Raw genomic sequence first — 27,554 nt, forward strand, 5'->3', positions numbered from 1 at the left:
GACTTATGTTCTTAGATTGTATCGTTATGTATTATTTATATGTATTATGCTATTATTTTTTTAAGATTGTATGCCGTGGGCAGGTTTACTTTATCTGTTGTATTGTTTGTATGCACAGCGCTGTGCAAATCTACAGCGCTATATAAATAAACCATACTGATAATAATAATAATAGATTGTTTTAATTGTTTAAAATTTTATTGTATTTTGTAAAAAGGTGCAGCATTTAAAAGAAAGAAAGAAAAGAAAGAAAGAAAGAAAGAAAGAAAGAAAGACGCAGGATAGTCAAGCTAAGGAAGGATAGCCTAAGGATTGCTTCCATTTAATTATTAGTGCCTTCAGTTAGAAGACTACATTCTCACTCTATTTTCCAAGGCAAAACCAGAATGCCTATTATTTCCCTCCCTCCTTTTCAAACTCCGCCTAGTTTGGTCCTTCCTGCTTTCCGTAGTTGCCAGACTCTCTTAGGCAATCAGCATTGGCAGAAAATTTAAACTTGGTTCAGTGGCAGTTTCAAGGAAAGGAGTTTAACCACCTCTCAGTTTCATTGATCAAAAGAAGCAGCTTTTAGAGGTAAGTAAAGATTTTGAAGCTTCTTTGTGCAAAGAATGGAGGATGATCCACAACAAGTTGAAGCTACTCAATTCTTAATACAATTTAATTCATTCATCTCTGATCCTGGACACTGTTTATTGGCTTCCTTCCTAGCAATCTAAAATTTATGGCTCTGGAGACCTTGTGCAGGTCACACTCTCTCAGCCTCAGGACATGGCAATGCTTTAAACTCTAAATGGCTCCAAATGTCCAAAACAGAGTGACCAGATGTCCTCCTTTTTTCCAGGACCTGTCCTCCATTTCAACCTTCTGCCCAGGAGGGATTCCAAAATGCCCCCCATTTTGAGCATCACTCAGAAGCATAAAATTACATTTGAACTATAGTGTTTTGAGCTTTTTGTGTTCTAATATCCTACATTTTTAAAATCTCAGATGTCCTCCATTTTGCGGTGCCTTGTCCTCCTTTGCGGTTGTTAGGACATCTGGGCACCCTGAAAGCACCCCCCTTTCGCATTCGCTTACATATTTAGGCTTTTTTAATCATGAATTTTAAACATAAATTTTATATTAATTAGTATTCTACGTATTGTAATATAAAGATTGCGTAGATCTCTTAATATGTGTTTTTTGTGCAGCTTAAGATGAGTATTTTATGTAATGATTGTGTTTTAACTGTGTTGTAACCCGCCTCGAGCCGTGAGGAGATGCGGGTAAGAAAATAAAATTATTATTATTATTATTATTTAAAATTACTGTTATGGATTTGCATGAAAGTTTTATGCTTTTGAGTGCACAGTTTCTCTCTGTGTGTGTCCTTTCTCTCCCTTTTTATTTTATTACCAGTTAACTTCATTATCTCCTGTTAAACACCAGCCAAAAGTAGAATTTGTGCCAAAATACATCTCAAGCTGTCACAGAATTTCTTTGGTCTTATTTTTAAAAGAGAAGCATGTTTGCAGGAGAGAGGAATCAGAGAATTAGATGTCGTGTGCCTTCAACTCATTTCCAACTTATGGCCACCCTAAGGTGAACCTATCATGGGGTTTTCTTGGCAAGGTTCTTCAGAAGCGGTTTATCATTGCCATCCTCTGAAGCTGAGAGAACGTGATTCACCCAAGGTCACTCAGTGGGTTTCCAAGGCTCACTGGGGATTCGAACCCTGGTCTCCAGAGTCTGATGCTCAAGCCACTATGTCACACTGGCTCTCTCAGAATACCGCTCTAAATGTGTAAGAAATCAGAATTTTTTGTCGTTTGTGTTTGAAGAGGAAAAAAAGAACAAAGGAGTTGGATGAAACAATTGGAGACCCTTTAAGTGCAGTTGTTTTCAATAGGAGAGGGCAGGAAGATCCTGTCCCAGGATTAATCATTCTGCAGCCTCTTTTCTCAGAATGGGCTGTGCTTATATAAAGGTAAATAAATCAAATGTATGAAAACAATGTACACTCTTCCCTCCACATTCGCAGGGGTTAGGGGCACAGAACCCACATGGATGTGGAAAAAATGCAAATAACAAATCTCATGGTCCTCCAGTGCAACTCTGTGGTCAACATCTGCCAGACATTGACCACAGAATTGCGTTGGAGGAGCTAGAAATGCCTAGCGGAGTGTTCTCTCTAGGGATCGCTAGGTCCTTTGTGCAACTGTTAAAGTTGACCATAGAGTTGCAACAGAGGACTTAGATATTCCTAGAGAGAACATACAATCAGACCTCTCCTTACGCGGGGGATCCGTTCCGGCCTATGCTTGAACCCCATTCAAGTGAATGGGGTTCGTGTGCATGGTGGTGCATACGCACCATAGACGTGCACCCTATTCATCCAAATGGGATGTGCTGCACCTTGTGTCCCATGTGCTGCCGCGCGGCTTGATCTCATAAGCTCAAAGCCACGTATAACGCGGGTGCACTGTATTAATAAAATCCACGAATAATCAAATCCGCAAAAACCAAAGCCACAAATGTGGAGGGATGAGTGCATGTTTCTATTACACACATTCATTTAATGAAAATAAATCCTTGTAGTGGTGTTCCTGAAACTTCTCACCAGTTGGATGAGTGGTGAGTGCTGTCCTGCACAAGGTATAACCATCAACTTCATCATCTCCTCTCAAATACCAGTCAGACATAGAGTTTGTGCCAAAATATCAAGCTGCCACAGAATTTCTTGGGTCTTATTTTTCCAGGGAGGGTCAATGGCTGTAAGGCTGCATCCACACTGCAGAAAAAATCTAGTAAGACTCTACTTCAGTTGCTTTAGTTCATTGCTATGGGATTCTGGCAACTGTAGGTTTGTGAAATACAGGTATTAGCCTTTTCTGTCTGAGCTCTAGCCCCAGAACAAATTATAATTCCCAGAATCCCATAGCATTGAGCCATTCCAGTTGAGGTGGTGTGCAACTGGATTATTTCTGCATTGTGGATGCAGCCTCAGATCCAAAACACACTGCAGAAATAATCCAGTTTGAAACTGCTTTAACTGCCCTGGCTCATTGCCAGGGAATCCTGGGAATTGTAGTTTATTGTAGCACCACAGCTCTTTAACAGAGAAGGTAAACATCTCACAAAACTACAACCCCAGAATTTTCTAGCACTGACTCAGGGAAGTTAAAACAGTCTCAAACCGAATGATTTCTGCAGTGTGTTCTGGACCTTAGTGTGCTTTCCCTATCCATAAAAAGAGGCCTGCGGGAATAGTCCAACAAGGGCCTTTCCAGACCAATATCCTGTTTTCCACAGTGACCAACCAAATGCCTCTGGGAAGCCATGACCAGGACAATAACACTCTCCTGCTGCCATTTTTAAGCAGTTCGTCTCAGCAAATGAAGGAAAATTATAGTTGTTATGATTAGTACAGTGAGCCCTTGGTAGCCACTGGGATTTGGTTCTAGGACCCCATGTGGATACCAAAATCTGTGGCTGTTCAAATCCCATTAAATACAATGAATAGTAAAATGGGGTTCCTTATATAAAATGGCAAAATCAAGCTTTGCTATTTCTAATATATACATTTTAAAAAACATTTTCAAGCTATGAATGCTTGAATCTGTGGATAAGGAGGACTGACTGTAGTTAGCGGTTGATATTTTTCATGAATTGATCTAATTCCCTTTTGACACACTGCCTGAGTTAGCAGTTGTCAAGACATATTGAGTAAATGAATGAAATTTATTACGGTCAGTGACCAGTACAAAGACATATTAGGACAGCAAATTCTGCATGCATGTTGTGACCTTTCCTCACATGACAATTGCTCCAACTTCTCTGATAAGTTTCATTGCCCTCTTCTGCACCTGCACCTATAATACCCTTCTTGAACTTGGATAGTCAGTGCTGTACATGGTATTACAAGTATGGTTCACCTTGTCCCCATTTCATATCATAGAATGACAATATTGGCTGTTTTATTTCAGCCCCATTCCTAATTTTTTAGCATGATATCTGCCTTTTCCCCCCTTAGCTATCATACATTGGGTCAACATTTGTGGGCCTAATATTGACAGCCACAGTTATTCTCTAGTCTATCCCACCTGTTTAATTTGTATGTTTCTCTATTCTGATATACAGAATCACAACAACACTAATATATTTCTTGTATACAGTTGGTTCTCCCCCGTTCACCACTTTCTTTTATGCCTCCCCCCTTTTTTTTAACCAACCACTTTCTTTCTCATCTTGACTCAGAGACTTCTAATATTGCCATAAAACAATTATGTATGGTGCATCTCTTCTAAAGTGTCTGCCAAGTATATTTTTCCTTATGGTCCTTTGGCCTTTTTGACTGGCTGTCATGGTTTCCTGTAACACACCAAACAGGCATCATTTGGATAATCAAAAATGTTTTCACACACTTCTTTTAGGGATGATTCATTTCTCGCTGGCTGCTTCCCAGCTCTTGTCAGTGGTTAGTGTAAAAACGGCTGTGCTACCTTTTTGGTATTAAACCCCATCAGTCACAGTAAGTGGCTCCTGTCTCTTCTTTAACCTTGTGCCTCACAAACCCAAATGTCTGTTGACATTATCATCTCATTGATGCCTTGAGCCCTTGTCTTGGGGGAGTGCAATAGGTCCCTAGGTACTATTGCTCACCCCTGCTCTAAATGGTAATTTAACAACTTAGGGGTAGCCGTGTTGGCCATATAGCAAATCTAATAAAATCCAAACAATGATACTTTTATTGGGCCAACCAAAATGCACAACTACATGTTGCAAGCTTTTGAAGTCACACTGGCTTCTTCATCAGGCAAACAGGAGAGAAACAGAAAGTGCAGGCATAGGACTAACATCTATTTTTTTCTCCTGTTTGCCTGATGAAGAAGCCAGTGTGACTTTGAAAGCTTGCAACGTGTAGTTGTGCATTTTGGTTGGTCCAATAAAGGTATCATTGTTTGGATTTTATTGTATTAACAACCTAAACTTTGCTTCCAAGACCAAACAACTACATTTCCCTGTGACACTGGTACTGATCCTGCCCATGGTTGCTGACACCTATCCCAAACTGTCCAGTAGCCGCTTTAAACAAAGTATGACATTCACAACCTTTGTTGTAGGCAGTTGCCATTTATTTATATCATGTCTATATCTTCTAATGATCAATTTGGCCTCTACAAGGAGCACCCTGCACTGGCCTAGAGCAGTGGTTTCCAAACTTTGGTCCTCCAGGTGTTTTGGATTTCAGCTTCCAGAACCCACAGCCAGCTTGGCCAACAGCTAGAAATTCTGGAAGCTGAAGTCCAAAATATCAAGAAGGTTTGGGAACCTCTGCCCTAGAGATACCAAAAATACAAGAAGGTACTAACAGTATGTCATGGTATTTCCTTTTGCCTCAAAGTGACAACTTTAGAGGAGCCATTGTCTTGGGAAAGTGATACCACTACTGTACTATATCCCCTAATAATGTAATCAACCAATTCTCTGTCTCTCTCAGCTTTTGCTGATCTGGTAACTTGGCATCCAGAAAACAAATGTGGCTCCCAAAAACCAGGAGCTCATTGTTCTGTGGATACCTGTAGCTTCTATCCAACAGACTGATTGTCTTTAATATGATGCTTTGTGCATTTCACTAGGGAGCCTCATACCTCTGATGGCTTCACAACTGTTTTTCGTCTAGTGAACCTGCTGGGTTTTGTATGATCAAATCATGAGAGGGTTGATTGTCCTGGCCTGTTCCACTCTGCTGGAAAACTTCCACTCAAGAGGCTTCCTTTTATATTCCTAGCTGCCTTCTTCCAAAATCTGCTGAACTAATTTGGGGGAATTCAAAGATACAGCTGTGTTAGTCTGTAGTATCAACATGTAGAGAGATCTTGTAGCACCTTTGAGACTAACTAAAGAAAGAAGTTGGCAGCATGAGCTTTCACAGACTTAAGTCTACTTCCTCAAATGCATTTACAGTCTTACATATGCCCTAGGTCTGTGAGAATTGAATCAAAATCCTTTGTGTATGGAAAGGAAGTGGCAAGCCCAGTTTTAACTATGGAAGTAACCTGTGACACATTTCAACACTATCTGACACCATCTTCATAGGGGCATCCTTCACTCATCTATTCTCTTCACCTACAGGCTAGTTCCACTGCCATTTCATCTCCATGCACAAAGGCTAGTTCACAGTCCCTTTGTTCACAAACTGGGCTTGCCACTTCATTTCCATGCACAAAGGATTTTGAATTCCAATTTACATTCTCATAGACCTAGGGCATATATAAGTCTGTCCCTGTTTTATCATTTTACCAAATGCATCTGATGAAGTACTGTAGACTTAAGTCTACGAAAGCTCATGTTGCCAACTTCTTTCTTTAGCCTCAAAGGTGCTACATGATCTCTTTACATACTAATTTGGGGGGGGGGAGTTGCTTGTGTCTGGTTTGTAATAAAACTTAGATCTGTGCTTGTCTATTGAGCCTAGTACTGGAACCAATAATGAGAACGACAGGAAAAAAGAGTGCTTCTGAAAAAGACGAAAAAATAGTGGAAACTAGGGAGCTATATTAGCAAACATTCCAGAAAAGCAGTAGCTTCTCAAAATCTAGTTTTAATGTTTCTCTCCTATAATAATTTTTGCTTGTATTTTAGCTTCCTGGAGCAATAATTTTGGGTGCAAATCCTGCTGGCTCAGTTCTGCGTTGGCCCAGAAGTTTGTCATTGAGGCTTTCTTGGTGAGTATATGAACTCGGGCTTTCTAGGTGACATGGAATATCTTTGCTGAGTGAAAAAGGGTAGTCTGTTCTAAAAATGGAAACTTGTTCATAGGATCATTCTTTCTGTTGCTCAATTAGTCCTTGGCTGTCATTCTCAAACTATGTTCTAGGACATGTTAATGTGCCATGGCAGGAATGATAAATGATTAATTTCAAGCTCTTGTGCACTTAGCTTCTGTTTATTTCTATTTTTTAAATCACATATGCTTATCCTGTCCTAGAGTGTTCATTTTTTAAAAACAAGGATATAGATTATAGGTTCTAATTAGAAATGATTACTTTTGCATATTTAATTTAATAAGTAATACCAATATATATCTTTTTAAAAATGTATGACAAAGACAAACGTCTCTCCTAGTTTAATCTTATTTATGTTAAGAATTGTGTCCAAGGTGACCAGCTCTTATATGCTTTATTGGGTTTCCTATTTTCCTTAATTCTCAAATAACTTATATATTTAGACATTTGGGTTACTTTGGATACGCCTTTACCACTTTTCAGCTCTTAGAGAGTATCATCTTATGTCTATTTTTGGCACGTGTTATCCACACCACAGTAGTCTTTGAGCTGAAAGTAATGGCTCATAGAGGAAGCTAACTGCAGTATGACTGACCCCTCTGGCCTTGCTCCTTTCAGTTCATCTTGACTGAACTGGGTATTTTTTCTTTTATCTCTGTCTGTTGCACATGGCTTGTTTGCTCCTTTTTCAGACACAAAGCAGGTGTTGTCTGAGGGGGCTGGTTTGCTGCAACTCAACAAAAATTGCTTCCTTTTACCTTTGTTCTGTTGTATTAGATGAGCAAGAAAGAGAAAGGCTTCTAATTTTTGCACCCACAGTTTTTCATCTTATCTGTTTACAGCATTTTGGTACTGTCCATTTGCAAAAAGTTCTCTAAATTGTTCAAGCAACAGAAAACTAAAATCATGAAGTATAAAAATAAACCTGAGGGTGGGTGGCTATTGTGACATGCAAAGGAAGACAGTGTTTTTCCTAATCATAGCCACCAAATCATCACACAAACATTCTGGTTACCAAAACTGAAGCAAACATTGCAGAAAGTTCTCTACAGCAGAATGAATCAGGGTCCCTTCGTAACCAAAGACACCCTACTGGAAACCTATTTTGGGTAAAAAGCGGGGGATGGCTAGCAACATTGGCTGTCAGATCATGGAGAAAAAAACAACAGATGGGCCCAAAAGGCAATACCGACCCAATGTATGAAGTGGGTGAACAGATCAGACATCTAAAGCAGGAGCTGGTGGAAATAATCAGCCCACTCAACGTTAAAGAAATGAAACTTCAGGGAAATGGAGGAACATAGCAAAAATGTCTGATTGGGCTGCTGAATTAGTATTTTAGCATCAACCATTGTTTAAAATATGGACACACTACCCAATAGATTTGCACACCTGTCTCAAGCAGCTCATGAATGAAAACAGAAAGGTGAACCTGGGGATCAGAGATGTCAAAGAATTGGCCACTGAAACCAATATAAAAATTAAAATTAGACATACAGTATAATCTAAAATAGTCACCTTGCAGAAGAGCAGCAGAATAAAACCTGAAATGGAAAACAATACTGCAAAGAACTGTAAAAGCCTTAAAAATAAAAAAATCCTGGGAAGTTAAAGCGGTCTTATCAGGTATCCCAAAAGATCATAAACTAGATCGGGAAGTAACTTCTGTTTAACCCTCGCCCCTATGATGGTGTCATATACTGGCTAACTTCAGCCCAGCAGGTTTATCACAAAACGAAAGTTGTTCACAACATAATGATGTTGTCAGGATTGAAGCAATTTTGGTTACAGAATGCATTAAAAGCATATAGCAATTCAGACGTTTTAAAGTGCTCTCCCCCGACTTGTCTTCAAACCAAAACATTCCTGTTTCCAGATTACTCCTACTTTCCTCTCCATACAAAGTGTTCCCAACAAATTAATGGCTGACAGTTCAAAATATGGTTTTCCTCTCCTCCCATCTGCTTATTAGCCAGCTTCAAGAAGGATCAACGATCTTTCCACCAAGTATCACCATTTATGTAGCAAATCATCCAGTATTATAAAGCATATACAAAATATATGACCAGCAAGCATGGTAGGACCATGTTCCTGACTGATGGGTTGCAAAAGCCATGCTTTAAATAGAGGGATGGACAACTTATAGACTCCCAGACATTGCTAGACTTCAACTCTCTCCACCACAAACTAATATAGCCTATGGTGAGAGATCATGGGAATTTGAGGCCACCAACAATTGTAGAGTCCACATTTTGTGTTATACACTGCTGTAGTTATTATTAGCCTTATTATTAACCTTTATTTATGAAGCGCTGTAAATTTACACAGCGCTGTACATACAATTTTTTTAATTAGACAGTTCCCTGCCCTCGGGCTTACAATCTAATTGTAATCTGATGTTGAGGTTGAAAAGTACAGTGGGCCCTTGATATCCACTGGGGTTTGGTTCCAGGACCCACCATGGATACCAAAATTCATGGATGTTCCAAGTCCCATTAAGTACAGTGGATAGTAAAATGGTATCCCTTATATAAAATGCCAAAATCAATGTTGGCATTTTGTAATTTATATATTTTAAAATATTTTCAACTTGTAGATGCTTGAATCAATGGATAAAACATCTGTGGCTATGGAGAGCCAAATGTATAACAATTTTTTGTTTTGATAGGAATTAAGAATTTGATGTAACTGTATTGCCAATAACAAAGAGGAAGAAAATCAATGATAAAACAAATATTTGAGACAGAGTATGTGTATGTGTGTTTTTTAAAAATGGCAACGTCTTGCTTAACTTACATTTAGAGTGGCTGCCAGAATCCAGAGGAGCCAGATCAAACTAACAAGAAAACAAGAGAAAGTTATGAATTCAGCTAGAAGCTTTCCCTTGGTTGGAAAATCTTTCTACTTGGACATACCCAGTGGAAAGAACTTGGATTTTTTGACAGAAAATGTGAAGCGACTTGGAGGGGTGAGTAGATGGGGTTGTTTCTCTTTTTGGTCTCTTATGAAAGGAAACTGCAATTACAGTTCCACTAATTCCGAAATCTGAAATACTCCAAAATCCAAAATCCTCTTCATCAGTGGCTAAGATAGTGACACCTTTGTTTTGTGATAGTTCAGTGTACACAGATTTTTCTTCATTGACAAAATTATTAAAAATATTTTGTATAAAGTTACCTTCCGTGTATGTGTATAAGGTGAATATAAAATATAAATGAATTTCACGTTTAGACTTGGGTCCTATCTCTAAGGTTGCATTATGTATATGCAAATACTCCAAAATCCAAAAAAATCTAAAACCCAAAACACTTCTGGTCCCAAACATTTCAGATATGAGAGTCTCAACTTGTATGTGAAGTGAGTTACCATCAGTAGTAACTAAAGATAACTTCCTCATGCCCAACAAATATTACGGGTAGATTGATGAGTTTTGCTTTCTGCCACATTCAGATTCCTTTTATCTTGAATTCTTTTCACAGAATGTATAAACAAATTAGGGGCTGTACAAACAGCCCTGAAGGGGCGGCCTCCAGTTGCCCCTTCTTCAGCCAGATAGGGGCCACGGCAACCTCATGCCATGGCCACGATCTGGCCTTTTGAGGGCACAAATAGGAGCCGCAAAAAGTGGCTCCTTTTGCGCCCTTGAAAGGGCACCATAGCCACTGTGGCACAGCTATATGCTGCTCCTTTGGCGCTGCATCATCTGGAGGCGCACCATGATTCTGTGCAGCGTCTGGAGCAGCGTGTGGTTTCAGGGCGCCCTGGGGGGGTGGAGTTGGGCATGCGTCATCAGGATGCTACACCCCGACTCTGCCCCCAGGCTGTCCTTTCAGGCTGGTCTGGACAGGGCCTTAGTAAATTTTAGAAATTCTTAGCAAAAATGAACTAAATGAAATTCTCAATAATTTACACTGGCCAAATTCAGTAAATACAATTATTCCAAGCACGGAGACGTCAATGTATGCCTGTCACATAACTGTTAAAGAGGAGGAGACTGTCAGAGAAGAAGAGGTATCAGACATAACTGGGCTCAGCAAATATAGCTCAATGCCCAGTGATTCAAATCTAGCCTCTTAACATTTAAGCATTCAGAGTCCTGTCTGGATGCATCTGTCACTTTTTCTCTTTTCCATATTTATTTTTTAAAATCTTTCCATCATTTTTTTTGGAAAAAGTTGTATACTTTGGAAAGCTCTTAGCAAAAAATTAACCAGATGAAATTCTCACTCCTAACAAAAATGAGGTGCAGTGTTTTCAGGGTGACTGTGTTTTTTTATACTGATTTGTATCCAACAGTGTTTTCTTTATAAATTAAACACTGACAACATGCCACAAAGTAGGTTAGATAGATAGCTATAAAAACACTAGTGTATTGTTGACTGAGTCAAGAGATATGCATAAAAGCCTTTCTACATTTTCATAATACATCCCACCCTTTCACAACTTAAGGTACAGGGAGAGCTGGAGGTATAGATTTTCTTTGAGTTCTGTATTCTTTTACTCATGCCAGCATGGTTTTATATGTGGAAGGGAGATAATTCTACAAGACTGTCAACTGTCCCAAATAACTGGGGAGGGGGGATCTGATTAAAGCTTTGGTTCTCTGTTTGTACTTACTGCAGCTGCCATCCCTACTGGTGAAAGAACCCACTTAGTATGAAGTGAATGGCATGATGTGTGATGTGCTGCTACTCTTGAACAGGCTGAAACAATTCAATTCACTTTTATTCCTTTCACCCTCAACTATTTAGATAGATTGCTGGCACAGCTGTATCTCTTTCTGGAAGAAATGCCAACCACTTGGGCATCTGTATCTAGTGATACAGAGCAATACGTTCTCTATATGTTTAACAAAACTTAGCTTTGCAGAGCTTGGAAAAGCTACTGTTTTGGACTGCAGCTCTCAGAATCTCTACTCAGCTATCTAGGGGCATAAAGAAGCTGTAGTTCAAAAAACTAACATTTCCAATGTCAACTAATTTGTACTTCTCAGACTAATGCACAGACCAAGACATGGTTGTACCATGATATTTGATACTCACTATAATTTTGCAATATAGTTATTCTGTATATAAATGTGTACAAAGGTGTCTATATCAGGAAGGTATGCACAGTATTGATATATTTGTAGAAATAAGACATTATATTAGCAGAAATAGCTGAAAAATGTTTATATTAAGTTAAAAAATATGCACAAAAAGCACAGACGTATTTTAGAAATAATTGCAGACCAATCCAGATATGAGACAAAATTAAGACTTGTAACATCAGAAGCCGAGAGAGCCGGAAACTGATAGATCCATTTGTCCTTATCCCTGTTCCCACAAAATATCAATTAAAAAATATCTATTTACTATTTTGCTTTCTTTGTTTCTCATTCTAGGTTATAGAAAGTTTTCTGAGTAAAGAAGTGACCTATGTTGTTTCCAATAGCCAAGAGGCCAGACAGGACAAATGGGCAGGAAAGCACACTCATAGTGTGTTGAGGGATACCCACATTGGAGCTCTACCTTCTGCAGGACCCCAAAGGGATCACAGAAGTCCCTTGCCCAAACCAGTAGACATGGTAAGTATCAAAAGCCTTGGATTTAAAGAAGCACTCATCCCCTTCTTTAACAAGGGATTTTCAATGGAGGACTGTGATTATGATAATTGTGGCCAAGGATTAAACTCTCACTCTCTTTCTGCAGTTTTTAATGCTGTTCAGACTCCCTCTTTTTATGACATAACAAAAGAACAAACCACATGTATAATCTTTCCCTTTAGATATTCCTATCTCCACCCCAGTGTCACCTGGTAGCTTCCTGTAGCTTCCTGCTGTCTCTGTAAAGAATCTGCCCAATGCAACTTAATTACCCAGGCCATACTTCCCTAACTGTGTCCTCTTCAGATTCATTGGACTAAAATTCTCACCAGTCAGCACAGCATGGTCTGGGAGAATAAATCAGGGAGGACAACCTCAAATGCCCTAATAAGTGGTGAGATTTAGTCTGCTAGAGGAGTATTTTCTCCCAAGGGTATGGGCTGGCTAGAAATAATGGTAGTAGCTACTAAATTGGTGGTGGTGCAAATATTCTCACTGAAAACCACCATTTTGGTGGGACAAGGTTCCATTTAATACAAAGTCACTTTTCTAGTCCTTAATATTGCTTAGTAAGTATAGGAAAGTTGGACCAGGGCTCCAGTTGCTGTATCAGAGACTTGTGCTCCATCCTTCATCATAGCCCCTGCTCTCTGTGTGTCTGGATTCATAGTTCCTCCTTTATCATTTCTGATTTTAAATCAAGCCTGAATACAAAGGCACCTCTTAAATTGATCTAAGAACACTCATGTGTCACCCTTATGCTGATGTCCTCAATGATCATGTCTATCCTTTATCATGTCAGATGTGATGCTGTGGATGTTGTATATTTTTTAAAAAGAAAATATATTTTATTCAGTTGTTAATTAAATTCATAAACACAGACAAACACATATGGAAATGAACTCTCTCTCTCTCTCTCTCTAAGCCAAAGAGCACCTATTTAGACATCTAACTACACAACCTTTGTTGTACATTATTAACTGGAAAACAATTATATCTGCTGGTTGGTCATCTTCCCTCTCTGTGCCCAGGTTTTGTTAGGGTCCCTTTTATTTTGGCATCCTTTCTGCTGTTGATCATGCCTCAGTCTTTTCTCTAGGGCAGTGGTTGTCAACCTTCCTAATGCTGCAACCCTTTAATAGAGTTACTCAGATTTTGGTGATCCCCAACCATAGACCAGTGTCTCAGTTCCTAAGACCATCAGAAATATCTGTTTTCCAATGTTCTTAGGCGACTCCCTGTGAAAGGGTTGTTGACCCCCAGGTTGAAAACCACTGCTCTAGGGCAAAGATGGGGAATCTCTGGGCCTCCAGATGTTTGGGTTACAGCTTTATCAGATCCACCCAGGGTAAAAGACTGCTGCAGTTGTAACCCCATGAGAGGCCAGGAGTTCCCTAGTTCCACTGTAGCATAATATAGCTGACATGTTGAGTTTCTAAACAACACAAGAAAAACCCAGCCCAAGAAGAATTCCACAGAGAAGCTACCAAACCATCCAGCCAAGGGATGTCCTCTTCTCCTGGACTAACAAGAACAATAGAGGCTGCAAAAAAAAAAATCTGAAAGTGTACCAACAAATCTCCAGTACTGCACTTGGAAGTTGATTAAAATTTGGCATAAATGTCCTGGACTTGGTTTCATTCACTTCTACACAAATTGGGAATGAAGGGGACTTGCTCAATAAGGTGGCAGGAAGTCAATGAAAGAATTTCTACATAAGGACTGTTGCTTATGGAGTGATAATAAAGGGGAAAGTCCTGGGCCTACTGCCAAGGCCATTAAAACCTGATTCTCTAGGATCTGTGCTCTCCTGATCTCATCCCACTCATCTTTTTGCAGGCCCTGATCAGTCGTGGGAAAAAACTATTGCATAAAGCTATTGGCAGTCAGGTGAGCAAACACACCAGTCAGCTTGTCCATTCTTTTGGAGTGTGCATGTGTAATTGAGCATGTGTGTGTGAAAATAATAAAGTTGAAATGTGCACCTCAAGATCAGTTAGTCCTAGAAAGTGCAGTCTCCCATGCAGTCCAGAGAGCAAGTACTGTACAGTAAAGATAACCCACCAAACTGTAAAAGCTCCAAATGATTCCAGCAAGAACGAGGCAGGAAGTATATAATTCAAGGGAGATGGGATACTTTGGATTGTATCCAGTCTGACTGGTGGATATGTATACCAACTAAACTATCCATCAGAAAAAAGTGGGAAGTTAGGCAGGACGCTTTGTGGGATAACAGAATAGAACAAACAAAATGCAATTTTTTAATGAGTTCTATCTCAAAGTTAGTTGGTTATCTTGGCCCCACAATTGTTTCAAGAAAAGTAGTCTTCTCCCAACATGAGCTGTTCAACAGCTGCAATGAGTAGGGTCAGGTCCAGGCTATTTGGCAGACCGTATCTCCCTGTATGAACTGGCCCAGACTTTGCAATCCTTAGGAGAGGCCCTTCTCTCCTTCCCACCACCATCACAAACATGGTTGGTGACGGCACGAGAGAGGGACTTTTCTGAGGCTGCCTCTAGACTGTGGAACTCCCTGCTCAGGGAGGCCAGAATGGCCCTTTGTTATCCTTCTGCTGGCAGGCTAAGATCTACCTGTTTAGACAGGCATTTAAAGCAGGAGGTTTTTAAAGCATGGAATGGGGTGGTGTTGTATTATTTTAAAGTATTTTTAACACGGTTATCTTTTTTATTGTATTTTATTCTTTTAACATGTAACTTGTTTTAATGTAATAATTTGATTCTGTTTTAATGTACTATTTTTGTTTTTAATTGTACTGGTTTTTTAATGTTGTAAGCTGTCCGCAGGCACAATTTTGGGGAAAGGGCAGGATATAAGTAAATATGATGATGATGATGATGATGATGATGATGATTTTTCTCTCTCCTCACCACCTTGTTTTTTTCAGGATAACATCCCTGGGAACAGCATCCTTGTCAGTGCACGACTGTGGGGAGTACAGATTATACATACAGATGGTATCCTTTTTTATGCTGTTGCTTTGCCCTAAATAAACTGTCTTGAAAGGTGGTATATGAATTCTTCATTAACATAAATAATTTAAATTGGTCTCCTTTCCACATGATTTAAATTGCCTTGATTTCAGTCTTGCATTCTGCACATACATGGGCAACCTCTTTTCTGTCAAAACAGCGTAGTACTTCAGACCTGTTGGAAGGTGGCAGACCAGAGCAATAGATGAAGGGTTTTTATGAGTATGGGTAGTTGCCAACAGAGGTTTACCCTCCACATCTTTCTACATGAGCCTTGGTTAGTGCTGCAAACTTCCTTGTTGGTTCTAATCCACTTTCTCACCTTCCTCACAGCAGCTTGGTATGTAGACATTACTAGGTAGTAACGCACATCTGACATGGAACAGCGCACTGAAATTTTGATATTAAATCAGGGCTCCTGTTAAATCCACAGATATGTGGGTGTTCATTTGGCCTCCTTAGACATACATGGATGCAAAGATATATTTTACAAACATACACTTCCTTGCCAGATGGGGTACAGTCCCATGAATTTAAGATATTTCTGTGGTTGTGTGCAGGAAGCTATACAGTACTTTAGCACAGTTTTTTTAAAACCAAAAAGTCCATAGTATTGGCATCCTTTGACACAATCATATTCAGCAATGTTCTCTTTATAGAGTTTTTTTTAACCTTCTTCTTGAACTGCTACCCCTTCAGTGGTGCAGATTGCAATTCCTGTGACAGATGGAAGCATTGAAAACTGCTGCATAAAAGAAAGCCTCAGAAGACAAACCCATGCTCCTGTAATGTTCACATGAATAAACACTGCTGATGTTAAGGAGCATACTTCACTTAAAAGTGGGGAGCCCATGCTCCTTCACGTCTCTTTCTAAGGCGGTCAGTTTAGGAGCTTGATGTTTTTGTTGTGAATTGTCCTCAGGTCAACCCAATCTCATGGCAACCCATGGATGAGACATCTCCAAGATTTTCTATCCTCCCCTGGTCTGCTTAGATCCTGTGGCTCCCTTGATTGAGTCTAACCATTTGATGTGTCTCTCTTTCTACCTTTCCCAACATTATTGTCTTTTCCAGTGAGTTATGCCTTCTCTTGATATGGCCAGAGTACAACAGCCTCAATTTGATCATTTTGGCCTCCCATTCAGGCTTGATCTGTTCTAGGACCCATTGTTTGTCTTTTTGTTGGTCCATGGTATCCTCAGCAGTATTCTCCACCACCACATCTCAAATGAGTTTATTTTCTTCCTATCACCTATCCTCCTACTTTATTGTCCAGCTCTCACATGTGTACATGGTGATGGGGGAACATGATGGCTCGGACAATTCTTACTTTAGTGCTTAGTTATATATCTTTACTCTTTAGGATCTTGTCCTGAGCCTTGCTTGTTTCTCTCTGAATATAAAGCTGCAGAAATCAGGAAGTAAATAGTTAGCTTTTCAGGGTATTAAAATAAGGATGGTTGTCTGCTAATATTAGCAGATTGAACTCCAGCTACAGAGGTTCCTTGAAAAGCTGGTAACCTAATGAGTACCCAAAGTAAGCTTGAAAGCTGTGAACCTGCTCTCTTCTCCTTTCTTTTCATGCCCCATATGCACAAGTTAGGTAGGGATGTGCTTCTCTTGTTCCACCCATCTACCGCTTTCTAGAACATAGAATGTAATATTGATTCCTTAATGGTTCTTCTTCCTCAGAAATGCTGACTTACATACAACGGTTATCCAGGAAGCATCTTTCCAAGGCAAAGGTTGGTACTGCTAGGTTGAGTTTTTTTCCTAGTAGGACTTTTATGATGGGGGTACATAGTAAAGCTCATAAAACATGTTTGGGAAATGCCATACTCAGGATGTCCTATGTAAGATATCCTGCCTTTAAATAAAAGAGACATAGGTGGTGTACAGAGGGGCACTTGGTGCCGACCTGCGGGCAGAGCCACGGTGCAGAGTCCACACACTGGACGCCGTGACTCCGCCCCATTGCATAATGATGCCACACACCCTTCTAGACAGGCACATGGCATCATTATGCGATGGGGTGGAGTCATGGCATGACCCTGGCGCTGCATCTAGATGATGCAGCACTGAAAGGGCATCACAAAGTCATGCTGCCGTGGCTATGACACCCTCTAGAGCAGGGGTAGGCAACCTTTTTGAGCTGGGGGCCGGGTTGCTGTCCCTCAGACAACTGGGGGGCCGAAGCCAAAAAATAAATAATTATTTATTTATTTTTTGAAAAAATTAATTAAATAAATAAACCGGGACAAATGTAGGACAACATTTTCAAATGGTGGACACTTTTTTTAAAAAAGTGGAGGACACGCAAAAAAATTGCTGATTTTTTAAAAAAATGTTAATATAAATGCATGTTTCTGAGGCGTCTATAGACAATTGCCCTCCTTGCTCCTGCGCGCGAGAGGCCAAAGGCCTCGGCGGCAGGACCAGGCTGGGGCCGGTCCCAAGGCCTCGCCGGGCCGCATCCGGCCCACGGGCCGCAGGTTGCCTACCCCTGCTCTAGAGAGCGCAAAAAGGAGCCGCTTTTTGCGATCCAGCCATGGTTGCTGCGGCACTGATCCAACCACTAAAGGGGCAGCTGGATGCCGCCCATCTGTACAGCCTCAAAGTGTGTAGAAATCTCTCTAACTGTGGTTAATTAGCACAATTTGGTTGGAAGAGTGAATCCCTATATGAATAAATCGTCTCTGATTGCTTCCCACAAATGGATCTACTAATGCTCATCTCAGATATCTTTTGTTCTTCTTGTTGTTTTTGTTGTTGTTCTATTTCCAGACAGGGAGATTATTGGAGATTTTTGGTTCCTACTGGAAATTTCCTTATTTCAACAACCTTTCCAAGGCCTCATCTACATTGCAGAAATAATGCAGTTTGACACCACTTTAACCGCCATGGTTCCAGCATATGGATTCCTGGAATTTGTACTTTGTTGTGGCCCCAGAGGTCTCTAACAGAGAAGATGAAACATAGAACAAAACTACAAATCCTAGAATGCTATATCATTCAGCCATGACAGAAAGTGGTGTCAAACTACAGTGTAGATAAGGCCCAAGAAAGAAAACTGTTTTGATTCCATGTCATTTTTAATTGTACTGTATTTTATTACTTATTGTTTATTAACAATATATAAATGCTGTTAAATAAATACTGAAAGCTTTTCTACCTTTTTAATGCTTGGTTGAAGAGTCACTATCTTGCCTTCTCTCACTGTATATTTTCATTGATCTAGATGAAGTTGTGTGCTTCTGGATACCAGCCTCGAAAAGGTGAGTATGGTGTTTTAACTGAGCTTGTGCTGCCTGCCACCTGTTTGTCATTGTTGCCTTTTATTTCATTACTTCATTTCCAGCTTCATGTTGTGCCTAACTGACATATGCTTACGTTAATTGTGTACCATGGGCTCTAATGACAGAGAGAGAGAGAGAGAGAGCAAAGAGAGCAAAGAGAGAAACCAGTGCTGTGTGCCTCGCATACATATATTACATATGCATAACTTCATGAAAAGTGAAGAAGAATTCAGCTGTATGCCTGGACACTTGAAACAGCTTGCATGTGTCTGGGGGGAAAGTTTGGCAACAAAGTGAAAGAGAAGTGGCCAATTTTCCTGTCCCCTTTGCTTTGCTTTACTTTAAAGAGTTAGCATGTTTCTATGCTCTCCTAGTAACAGTGAAGTTTAGGAACTTTGCACTGTACTATGTTATTTTGTTCATAAGAAATTTCAGCATGGGCCTTGCATAGCTAAGCATGAAAGGGTTTTTTTTCCTTCCACAAGCCCCTCACCTCTTCCAAGAGAATCTAATTGTTTCTTGGTATTTGAAACTGCTGATAGAGTGTGTGTGCGCGTGCAGACAACAAGGTCCAAGCCCCGTCTCCTGTTCCTTGGAGATGTGCTGTTATGGCTGTCAGCCCTGGACTGTGTCCCATTTGCTAACAATGCAGCCTTGGCACAGTGCTGGCACTGAGCCCGTCTATGAGGCGGGCTGTTGTTTTAATATAATAATCGCCTTGTTGCACAGTGTTTAAGTAACAGTCACCTGCAACAGCTTGCTCAGCTATTTTTTTTTCTGAGCTGGCTGCTTAACAGCAATTCTCTCCCCCTACCCCATCTGTCATGCCATGGTGTTTAACTTATGAAGAGAGGTGCTGGAGAGGTCCAGTCTGCCTGGCTTCCTTTGATCTTTCTGCTTATCCCAAATCAGGGATGGTGGTTGCCGTGTCCTCTGATGCTTAAATAATGATAGCTGCTGAAAATGGTTTTGTTTTGTTTTTAAATCTCCATTTTTCCTTTCTAGTAGTCAGGTTGACACCACACTTCCTAAAAATTGAAGATAAAAGCAGGTAAGGACCATAGTGTGCCATCACTTACTTCTTAACTTGTAAAAGAAAAATAGAGTCCAGGAGTGCAGAGCACCCAAAAGCCCTAGCCCTAGGGCAGAGTGCCTCCCATGGGTTGTATAGCACCTCCAAGGTCTCTCTAGGGAAGTGGAAGGCAAAGTAAGGCATGTGGATCACTTGCAGCCCTTTAGCCCCCCAGGAGGTCAATAAAATTAAAAAAAATTTTTTTTTGCTCCAGAATGAATTCTGGGAATGTGTATAGAGCATTTCTTTCATGTTTGGAGAGTCATTGGGCTCTCCAAGGTTCAAGACAAAGTTTTATGACTTTTTTAAAAGCCCCAAATGCTCTTTAGGAGATGTGTGGGGCTTTTCTACCATGTTTCAGGGCCTCCTGAGCCAATTTAGGACCAGAGGGGCTTTTTATGATACAGGAAATGACTTCTGATCACTTCCTATTGTTAAAAATGTATTTCTTGGAACTAAAATGGTTCAGTAATAATAATAATAATAATAATAATAATAATAATAATAATGATAATAATAATAATAATGATAATAATAATTTGTATCCCGTCCCTCTGAGAACAATTGGGCGGCCCCAGAATGTGGGCAGCCCCAGAATGTGGGGTTTTAGAAAGTTTTTAGGGTTTTAGGAGGCATTTTTGGGGGAAGCAGGTGTGGTGGGGATGAGTCCCTCTAAGTTTTCTGGGAGGGCCCATGGCTTTCCTTAAGGCCAGGAATAGCCTTTTTAAAAAAATAAGGAAGTGTACAGCATAAAATGCCCCTAAGGGGTTAAAATCATGGTGAAAAACATTGTAGAAGATGTTTGGGTGCATTTCAGGATGAAAAAAAGGAGGACTTTTTGCAGAAAGGTATAGCCATCCAAGGTCTCCGGCAGCCTCCAGCCTTCCACATTGCCCTCCACATTGATGCTGAAACAAATAGTGTAAGGACCTCATGGATCTCAAATGCTGTAGGTTAAAAGGCTTGAAGAAAGAATAAGCTGGCAACAAAATGACATAGATGTAGATGCTCGTTGAGGCTCACTATGGAGAGGATTCCACAATGGGAGTGCTGCTATTGAGAGAGGTTACCTCTCCTTGGTACCATCCAACTATACCTAGATGATGTGCTTTTCATACTTTGAGCAAGTAATATGTGAGGCACTCTGCTCAAGTTCAGAAATTTACTTCTTAAAAGTCTGAAGCCAGAATTTAAATTTGGCTTCCGGATCCAGGCTTATAAGAAGAGGAACAAGTCAGGAATCCCAGTTCAGAGGTAACATTAAGGCTTTCAGTTCTGGTAAGGTCCTGGTTAGTTCAACCCAGGACTAAGAGATCTATGGCCTTCAAGTATTGACAGACTCCTGCTCCTGATTCCACACTATCAGTTGGCATTGATGAGAATTGAAGGCCAGTAGTATTGGGTGGACTTCAGGTACCTCCAACAGCTTTTGCAGAGACTGTCCCAAGTGGAGCAACACTCAAAGGCATCATTCATCAGCATGCTTGTTCACAAATGACAGTCCACGATTCTGAAGAATTATGGCATAGTGCTTTGTGTGAAAGTGGTTCCTTACTTCCCAGTGTCTGCTCCCATCCCTCTCAAGACTGAGATAGATGTTTCTTTCATCTTTCTAGATGTCTTCGTCCATTTTTTAAACACTTCAAGAATTTTCCTCAATTGTATTTCTCGACTCAGAAAAGGCAGAGCCCTTTTGAACCCCCACATACATCCTCCATCTCAAAGTAAGTGTGTGCTTGTGTGTGTGTAAAGAGGGTAAGATAGCAAGCTGATATTGGGCAGGATAACATTTGTGGTTAGGAAAGCTCTACCAATAAACATATAAGACTAAAAGTGTGTGTGGTGTAATGTGTGTGGTGTGGTGAAGAAACCAGGTAGACAACTGGAATTCTGTCAAGGATTTTTCCAGCAGACTTACAGGAAAAAGCCACAAAAATATTGACATGTGGGCCACTCTTTGCTCATGTTCAGAAACCAAAAGCCAGAACTTTGAAAGGTTGGGGTGGGGAGTTAGACTGCAGGATTCTTGCTAGCTGAGTTCTTTGGAAACTGTAGTCCAAAACAATAATTTTTCCAAGTTCTCCCAAAAGCAAGCCTTGGTGGGATTTCCAAGTACTGTGGGCAGAGATTAAAAGATTCAAACTATGTCATTGTATTTTGAATTGGGAGAAAACAAAGTAGAAGATTTGTGAGAGAAGGAATGGAAAGTTCTGAATGTATTTCTGCCAATTCCATTCTGCAGGAAACACAAAAGCCAAGATTCTCCCAACGAAGCAAGCCCCCTCTCTGATGGCTGTTTCGTGCCCCAGCTACAGAAAGGCTACTGTGAGTGTTGTGAAAGACCCTTCACAGAATTGCGAATGGTAAGGAAGTCCTTCACCTCAGCCCTGGATGAATGATCATTGAAATGTCTAGGGTTTCGTTGAGAGAATGGGCAGTTGGAATTTATGACAGTTTTGGCTCAGTCTTGGACTGTACGCAATACACAAAGCTTCATGGGCTGTGCTAAACTGGACCTTTGGGGCGATAACCATAGTACCACCAAAACTGGATAGTTGAAATCTGGTACAGCTATATTTCTATTTCAGAGCTACCAGCAGCACTAAAAAATATAAAGCATTTTTGAAGCAGTGCCTTTTAAGTAAGCTGATTTGCTCAGGAAGATGAATTATGTGACACTCTGTACTTTCTTCTGTAATATACTGGCTCCTATAAAATGCCAGTATATATATCCCAGCTCTGAGTAGGACTATTTGTTGGATTCTGCATGCAAGTAGCACTGAGGTATAACTGTTGTCAATGCTGCAGAGATTGGAGGAGAGTCCCATGGCTGTGTTTGCCCTCCTTTAGAGACAGCAGAATCCAGCAGCTTCCACTGGAGCTCTTTGGCTTTCTGAACAAGCAGAACATGTTGTTGAATCTCATGGTTATGTAATGAGACTTGGAAAAGAGGCTGCTTTTTTGAATATCTACACAAGCAAACTTATTTGAATATCTTTCTTAGTATTAATTTTCCTACTTAGGCAGATGTGGTTCATCTTCTACTTCCTTAGCATAGCAAGCTGACTTTGTTGGGTAATACTGAGATCATGCCAGTCTTCCTGATTTATGAGCTGGAGAACTTGCAACTCTGTGGGAGTTTAGCAAGTTGAAAGACAGTAAAAGATGTTTACTGGATTGGCATCTTTTGACATCTTTCCCATCTTCAAACTTCTGTCATTGTCTGATATCCTCTGATGTAGCTGTCTTGTTCTCACAGCATCTTCACAGCCCACAACATAAGGAATTTGTGTCTGATCCTTCACACTACGCTCACCTGGATAGCATCATTTCCCAACTAACAAATGATTTTGTCTTCTCATTCACTCCACTCTTGAGGTAAAAAATTAAAATTTAAGCTATGGGCTTCAGAGGGGGATAGATGGACTAAAAGTATTCAATTCTGTCCAAGATAGGAGGTGTGCGGAACCTTTACGCTGTTGGATATAGACCTGATTAGTCTTGCATTCCAGGTCACTTCCTTTTGTAATCATGGACCAAAAACATGGCAAAAATGCCCTCAGCCTTTTTTTGCAGGAAGGTTCAGCCCTCCAAGATCTCCTGTGGGGGCAGTGTAACTTGTCAACCTCTGAAAGTTGGCCCACTCTGTCTTATATTGTGGTGCTGTTAGTCTAGATTGGGAGCAGCCAGAAGGTAGAATGGAACTGATCAGTAAATCTGAGTGGTGCAGAAAAAAGCACCAATATTTTAACAATAGCAACAGCAACAAAATCTTATCTCTTCCTAAACTGCTAAAATGAAGAAAAACTTTGAGGAAAAACATCAATAACAACACCATCACATCAGTGTGAAAAAATGGGTATTTGTATGTATGTACAGTGGGTCCTTGCTATCCGCTGGGATTTGTTTTCAGGTCCCTCCATGAATACCAAAATCTGTCGATGTTCAAGTCCCATTAAATACAGTGGTGTAGTAAAATGGTGTCCCTTATATAAAATGGTAAAAATAAGCTTTGTTTTTTGTAATTTATATATTTTAAAAACATTTTCAAGCCATGGATGGTTGAATCTGTGGATATGGAAGGAAGGCCAACTGTATATATGTAGATGTGTGTATTTTGTCTTGTAAGCATTGGATGTAGTACCAGGCCTCTCCAAGAGTTTTTTTTTTTATGCCAAACACTGACACACATTATTACTACTAGCATAAGCTTTATTGATTGCAAATTATAGAAAACAGTTGCATCTGATGAAGTAGGCTTGTCTATGAAAGCTTATGTTATTAACTTCTTTCTCTCAGTTGGTGTCAAAGGTGCTACACAATCCCTTTGCATACTTATTCAGACTAGTTAGCTAGTTGATTCTCAGCCTTCATATCTTTTCCCAGTCTTAAACGGCAAAGTTAATACAAAAAATATCCAAAAAGGTCATTAATACAAAACTGTTACGCGCTACTGTTAATACTTGACCATGATTGCTAACAAGGACTTTAAAACCTATCTTCCTTGTGGCAGAAGCCTAACTCACTATATGTATGTAAGCTTCAAGCTGTGGTACTAGAGACACCTTATTCAGCAATTTTTTGTCTGCTTTCATGAGACACTGTTTTGTACCTAGCTCAGATGTGTACAGAGTTCTGTAAATGCTGCACTTAAAAATATACCCACCTCTGCATTCAGTCACTTAAATTAAATATAGAAGCATGCATAGAAGATACTTTGTCATATTTTTGGCTTTCCTTTCTATCTTGTTACAGTATAATTGAGAAATAAAAGCCAGGACAGATATTGGATATGTTTTCCTTGTTGTTGTTTATTAAGTTTGTCATATATACATCCTACCCTTCACCTCATAAAGTGGTTCACCATATGGCTAACATAGCATAAATGCAATCTGAAAACAACATGATTCAACAGAATAGCAATCAAATCAAAACCATCTTGGTTTAAAGCAGAGGTCCAACAATAGCCTTCCAAAATAAGAATGACATTTCAGAGTCCATCTAAAATTTGAGAGTGCAGCTAGATCAATCAAGGGGACAAAATGAAGGCATTGTCCCACAAATAAATATTCTGCCTTCCCTTGAAATTTCCCTTTATTCCACAACTTTCTAGCATTCTAGTAACTTAAAATGTTTTTAGAAACTTTTAGAAATACAGTTTAGGCAGCCAATGGAAAGGGGCAGGCAGAGTTATCCAGAGGAATGCAAACATAGCAAATGTAAGTGTTCTAGATGTGAACAATTTTCAGTGTCTCGGTCTTTACAATTTTCTGTTTTAACTGTTTTAAAATTGTATTTTAGGGTTGTTTTATAAATGATGTATCTTTGCACTGTTTTAATTGCTTTCGTTTGTGCATCACCTTGGGAACTCCTGTGGACTGGAAGGTGATACAGAAATATCAATATCTGCAGCAACAATGACAACAATAATATAAAGATAAATATTTACCATCTATTGTTCCATGGTCAGAAGATCTTTATCTGCATGAACATATATTTTCTAGACATCAGTTTAAAGAAAATGTATGTTTAGAAATATGGCCAGCATTTATTAATATATATGCCCTATTCATATCTTACATATCCTGTGTAATGGGTGGAAGTCCTATTCTGGTTTTGAAAAAGCAATTTAAGTGTTAAAGTGTATGGTGAGACATTTAGCCTTCTCTGTCAGAGAGCTCTGGTGCCACAATAAACTACAGTTCCCAGGATTCCCTAGCACTGAGCCAGGGCAGTTAAATTGGACTCAAACTGGATTATTTCTGCAGTGTGTCTTGGACCTATGTGTTTGGAGCCCTTTGGAGGTAACTTTTCTTTACCCCTAAAGGCCACAAAAACTGCCCTGGGGGTTGCTTGCAACTCACAAGCCACACTTTACCAACCCCTGGTCTAAGGTGAATTGAACTACTGCTCTTTCATGGTGGGATATGCTATTTTAGTGCCAGGATTCCAGTGGTGGTCCATCAGCTTCACTATGTAGAATGGGGGAAAGGGTGCTGACTTGTCCCTCATGCACGCTGTATGTTTTGGATTAAGCCAAAGGCACAAAGACGACTTTAGGCAACTCTTCACTTCTATCAGAAATATGGGGCTTACAGAGTTTTAATACTACAGCAAAATAACATATGCAAAGCACTCAGACCTTTTGAAAGTATCATAGTTCTTTTTTCTGTTTCTCTCAGGGTGCCTTCAGCTACTGGTAATGGAGAACCTTTTGAATTGCTAATGGAGATGAATGAGAAGGCAGCAGTACCACCTTCAGATGGAGCACTGCAATGTTGCCTATCTGCTGAGGGCTCAGAAGGACAATTTCTCAATTTAGGGGGTTCAAGCCACTTGTTTGAGGACCAAGACTTTCTTCAGCTAACAGCTACACCCCTGGAAGTGTTCAGCACCTCTGCACCCTTTGCCTTGCAGTCTCCAGGATCCGCTTCTGAGTCACATGAAGAGGGCAGAGTTGTGGCAAACAGTGATTCACAGGCCAGCACCCCTGCTGAAGTCAAACACCATGCTGCCTCTCAACAGGAGAGGGTCCTGGCGCAACCCACTGCATCACGCAAACGCAAGCGCTCTTGCAGTGCATTTGGACCTGTGAAAAAGAAGCAAGCACTCACATCAGACGAGAAGCACTCAAGTACAGATTTGGTCACTGGGGAGCAGCAGGTTGGCATAGTACAATGTCCATCTCCAAATCTGAATGACAACCAGGGAGCTCCCAAACACCCTGGCTTCTGCGCACATCCATTGCACGCCCCTAGCCATCTTTGTGCTCCCCCACACTTACCTGTGGAAAGCTGTTCCTATCACTTGTCTGAGCCTGTTGCTATAAACACTAAATCTCTCAAAAGCCCAGTGCAGCAGCTAGACCAAGAGGAGGAATCTGCTCTAAGGAATGGGACATGTGCAGTCTCATTCCCTTGCAACATTTCCAAGTTTAATATTGGATTAAGAAGCACACCTGACTTGTCTCCAGGCAAGCACAAAGTCCCTAAGCTGCTGGGCTCTGTGGTCCAGCACTCTTCACCTGAAATAACTATAGCTCAGACTAGGTTGCCACAGCAACCAGGCCTAGGGCCCAGCCCTTGCCTATGTCTGTCTTCCAAGCGAATGACTTGTATTTCTACTGACGAAAAGAGCTCTTCTTCCATTTCAGAATGGGATGGACCGCTTCTTTGTTCCCTGGCAGGGGCTTCCCATCTCCCTTCTGAGGGCCTGATTGATGCTGCACTGCTGGGGACTTGTGTCAGCATGCAAGACAGCAACTACGAATCCCATCTCTGCTCTGTGCTTTGGCGGACACCACAGGAAAACTGGTCCTGCAATGGCAACAACACAGATTATCAGAAGAACTGCACAGAGATGACAAAGAGATCCCTTTACTACAGTGAGCATCTGCCTAAACAACTGGATGAGCTAAGCTGTTCCTCTAAACATCCCGTTGTCTGCCTCTCTCCTTCCCTTCCTTCACAGCCATATAGGGCACCCCTTCCTTCTCTGTAAAATAGGAGACTCCATCTTTTTCACTCTTGGATGTGGGAATGGGCTATTTGCCCATATATTCCCAGAAATGAATGAGGGAGGGGGCTGGTTTTGCACATTTCAGCAAACACTCAGTAACCCTAGTGTAACCGCTTCGTGCCACTGGGGCCAAGACTGAAAATGTACCTTGGGGCATAGGGATGCAGTAGTAGAAGCCATTTCCCATACCTAATGGAGCATGTATTCCTACCCAGGACTGAGACATGGTCTTCTGGTGGTGGTGGGATTCTTTGCCAAGAACTGGAACCATCCTGGATTCTTTTGTGTGGTTGATGGATTGTCTCTTTGGACAGTGAGATATGTAG

The 27,554-nt window shown here is 40.5% G+C and overlaps 1 pseudogene across 1 annotated transcript; it reads left to right on the plus strand.

Moving 5' to 3' along the window:
* Window positions 1-245: 245 nt before the first annotated feature.
* On the plus strand, window positions 246-27,212 carry LOC149309264 (uncharacterized; annotated as a pseudogene). Its single transcript, XR_016281831.1, has 13 exons — window positions 246-573; window positions 6,625-6,707; window positions 9,570-9,735; window positions 12,151-12,333; window positions 14,191-14,241; window positions 15,258-15,327; window positions 17,035-17,087; window positions 18,581-18,617; window positions 19,644-19,689; window positions 21,327-21,434; window positions 21,953-22,073; window positions 22,970-23,088; window positions 25,893-27,212. The product of XR_016281831.1 is annotated as an uncharacterized LOC149309264 (transcript).
* The last annotated feature ends 342 nt before the right edge of the window (window positions 27,213-27,554 follow it).

The sequence above is a fragment of the Sceloporus occidentalis genome, unplaced genomic scaffold (genome assembly GCF_023333645.1).
Source record: "Sceloporus occidentalis isolate IW3139 unplaced genomic scaffold, rSceOcc1.0.p SCAF_7, whole genome shotgun sequence".
In the NCBI taxonomy this organism is placed as follows: domain Eukaryota; kingdom Metazoa; phylum Chordata; class Lepidosauria; order Squamata; family Phrynosomatidae; genus Sceloporus; species Sceloporus occidentalis.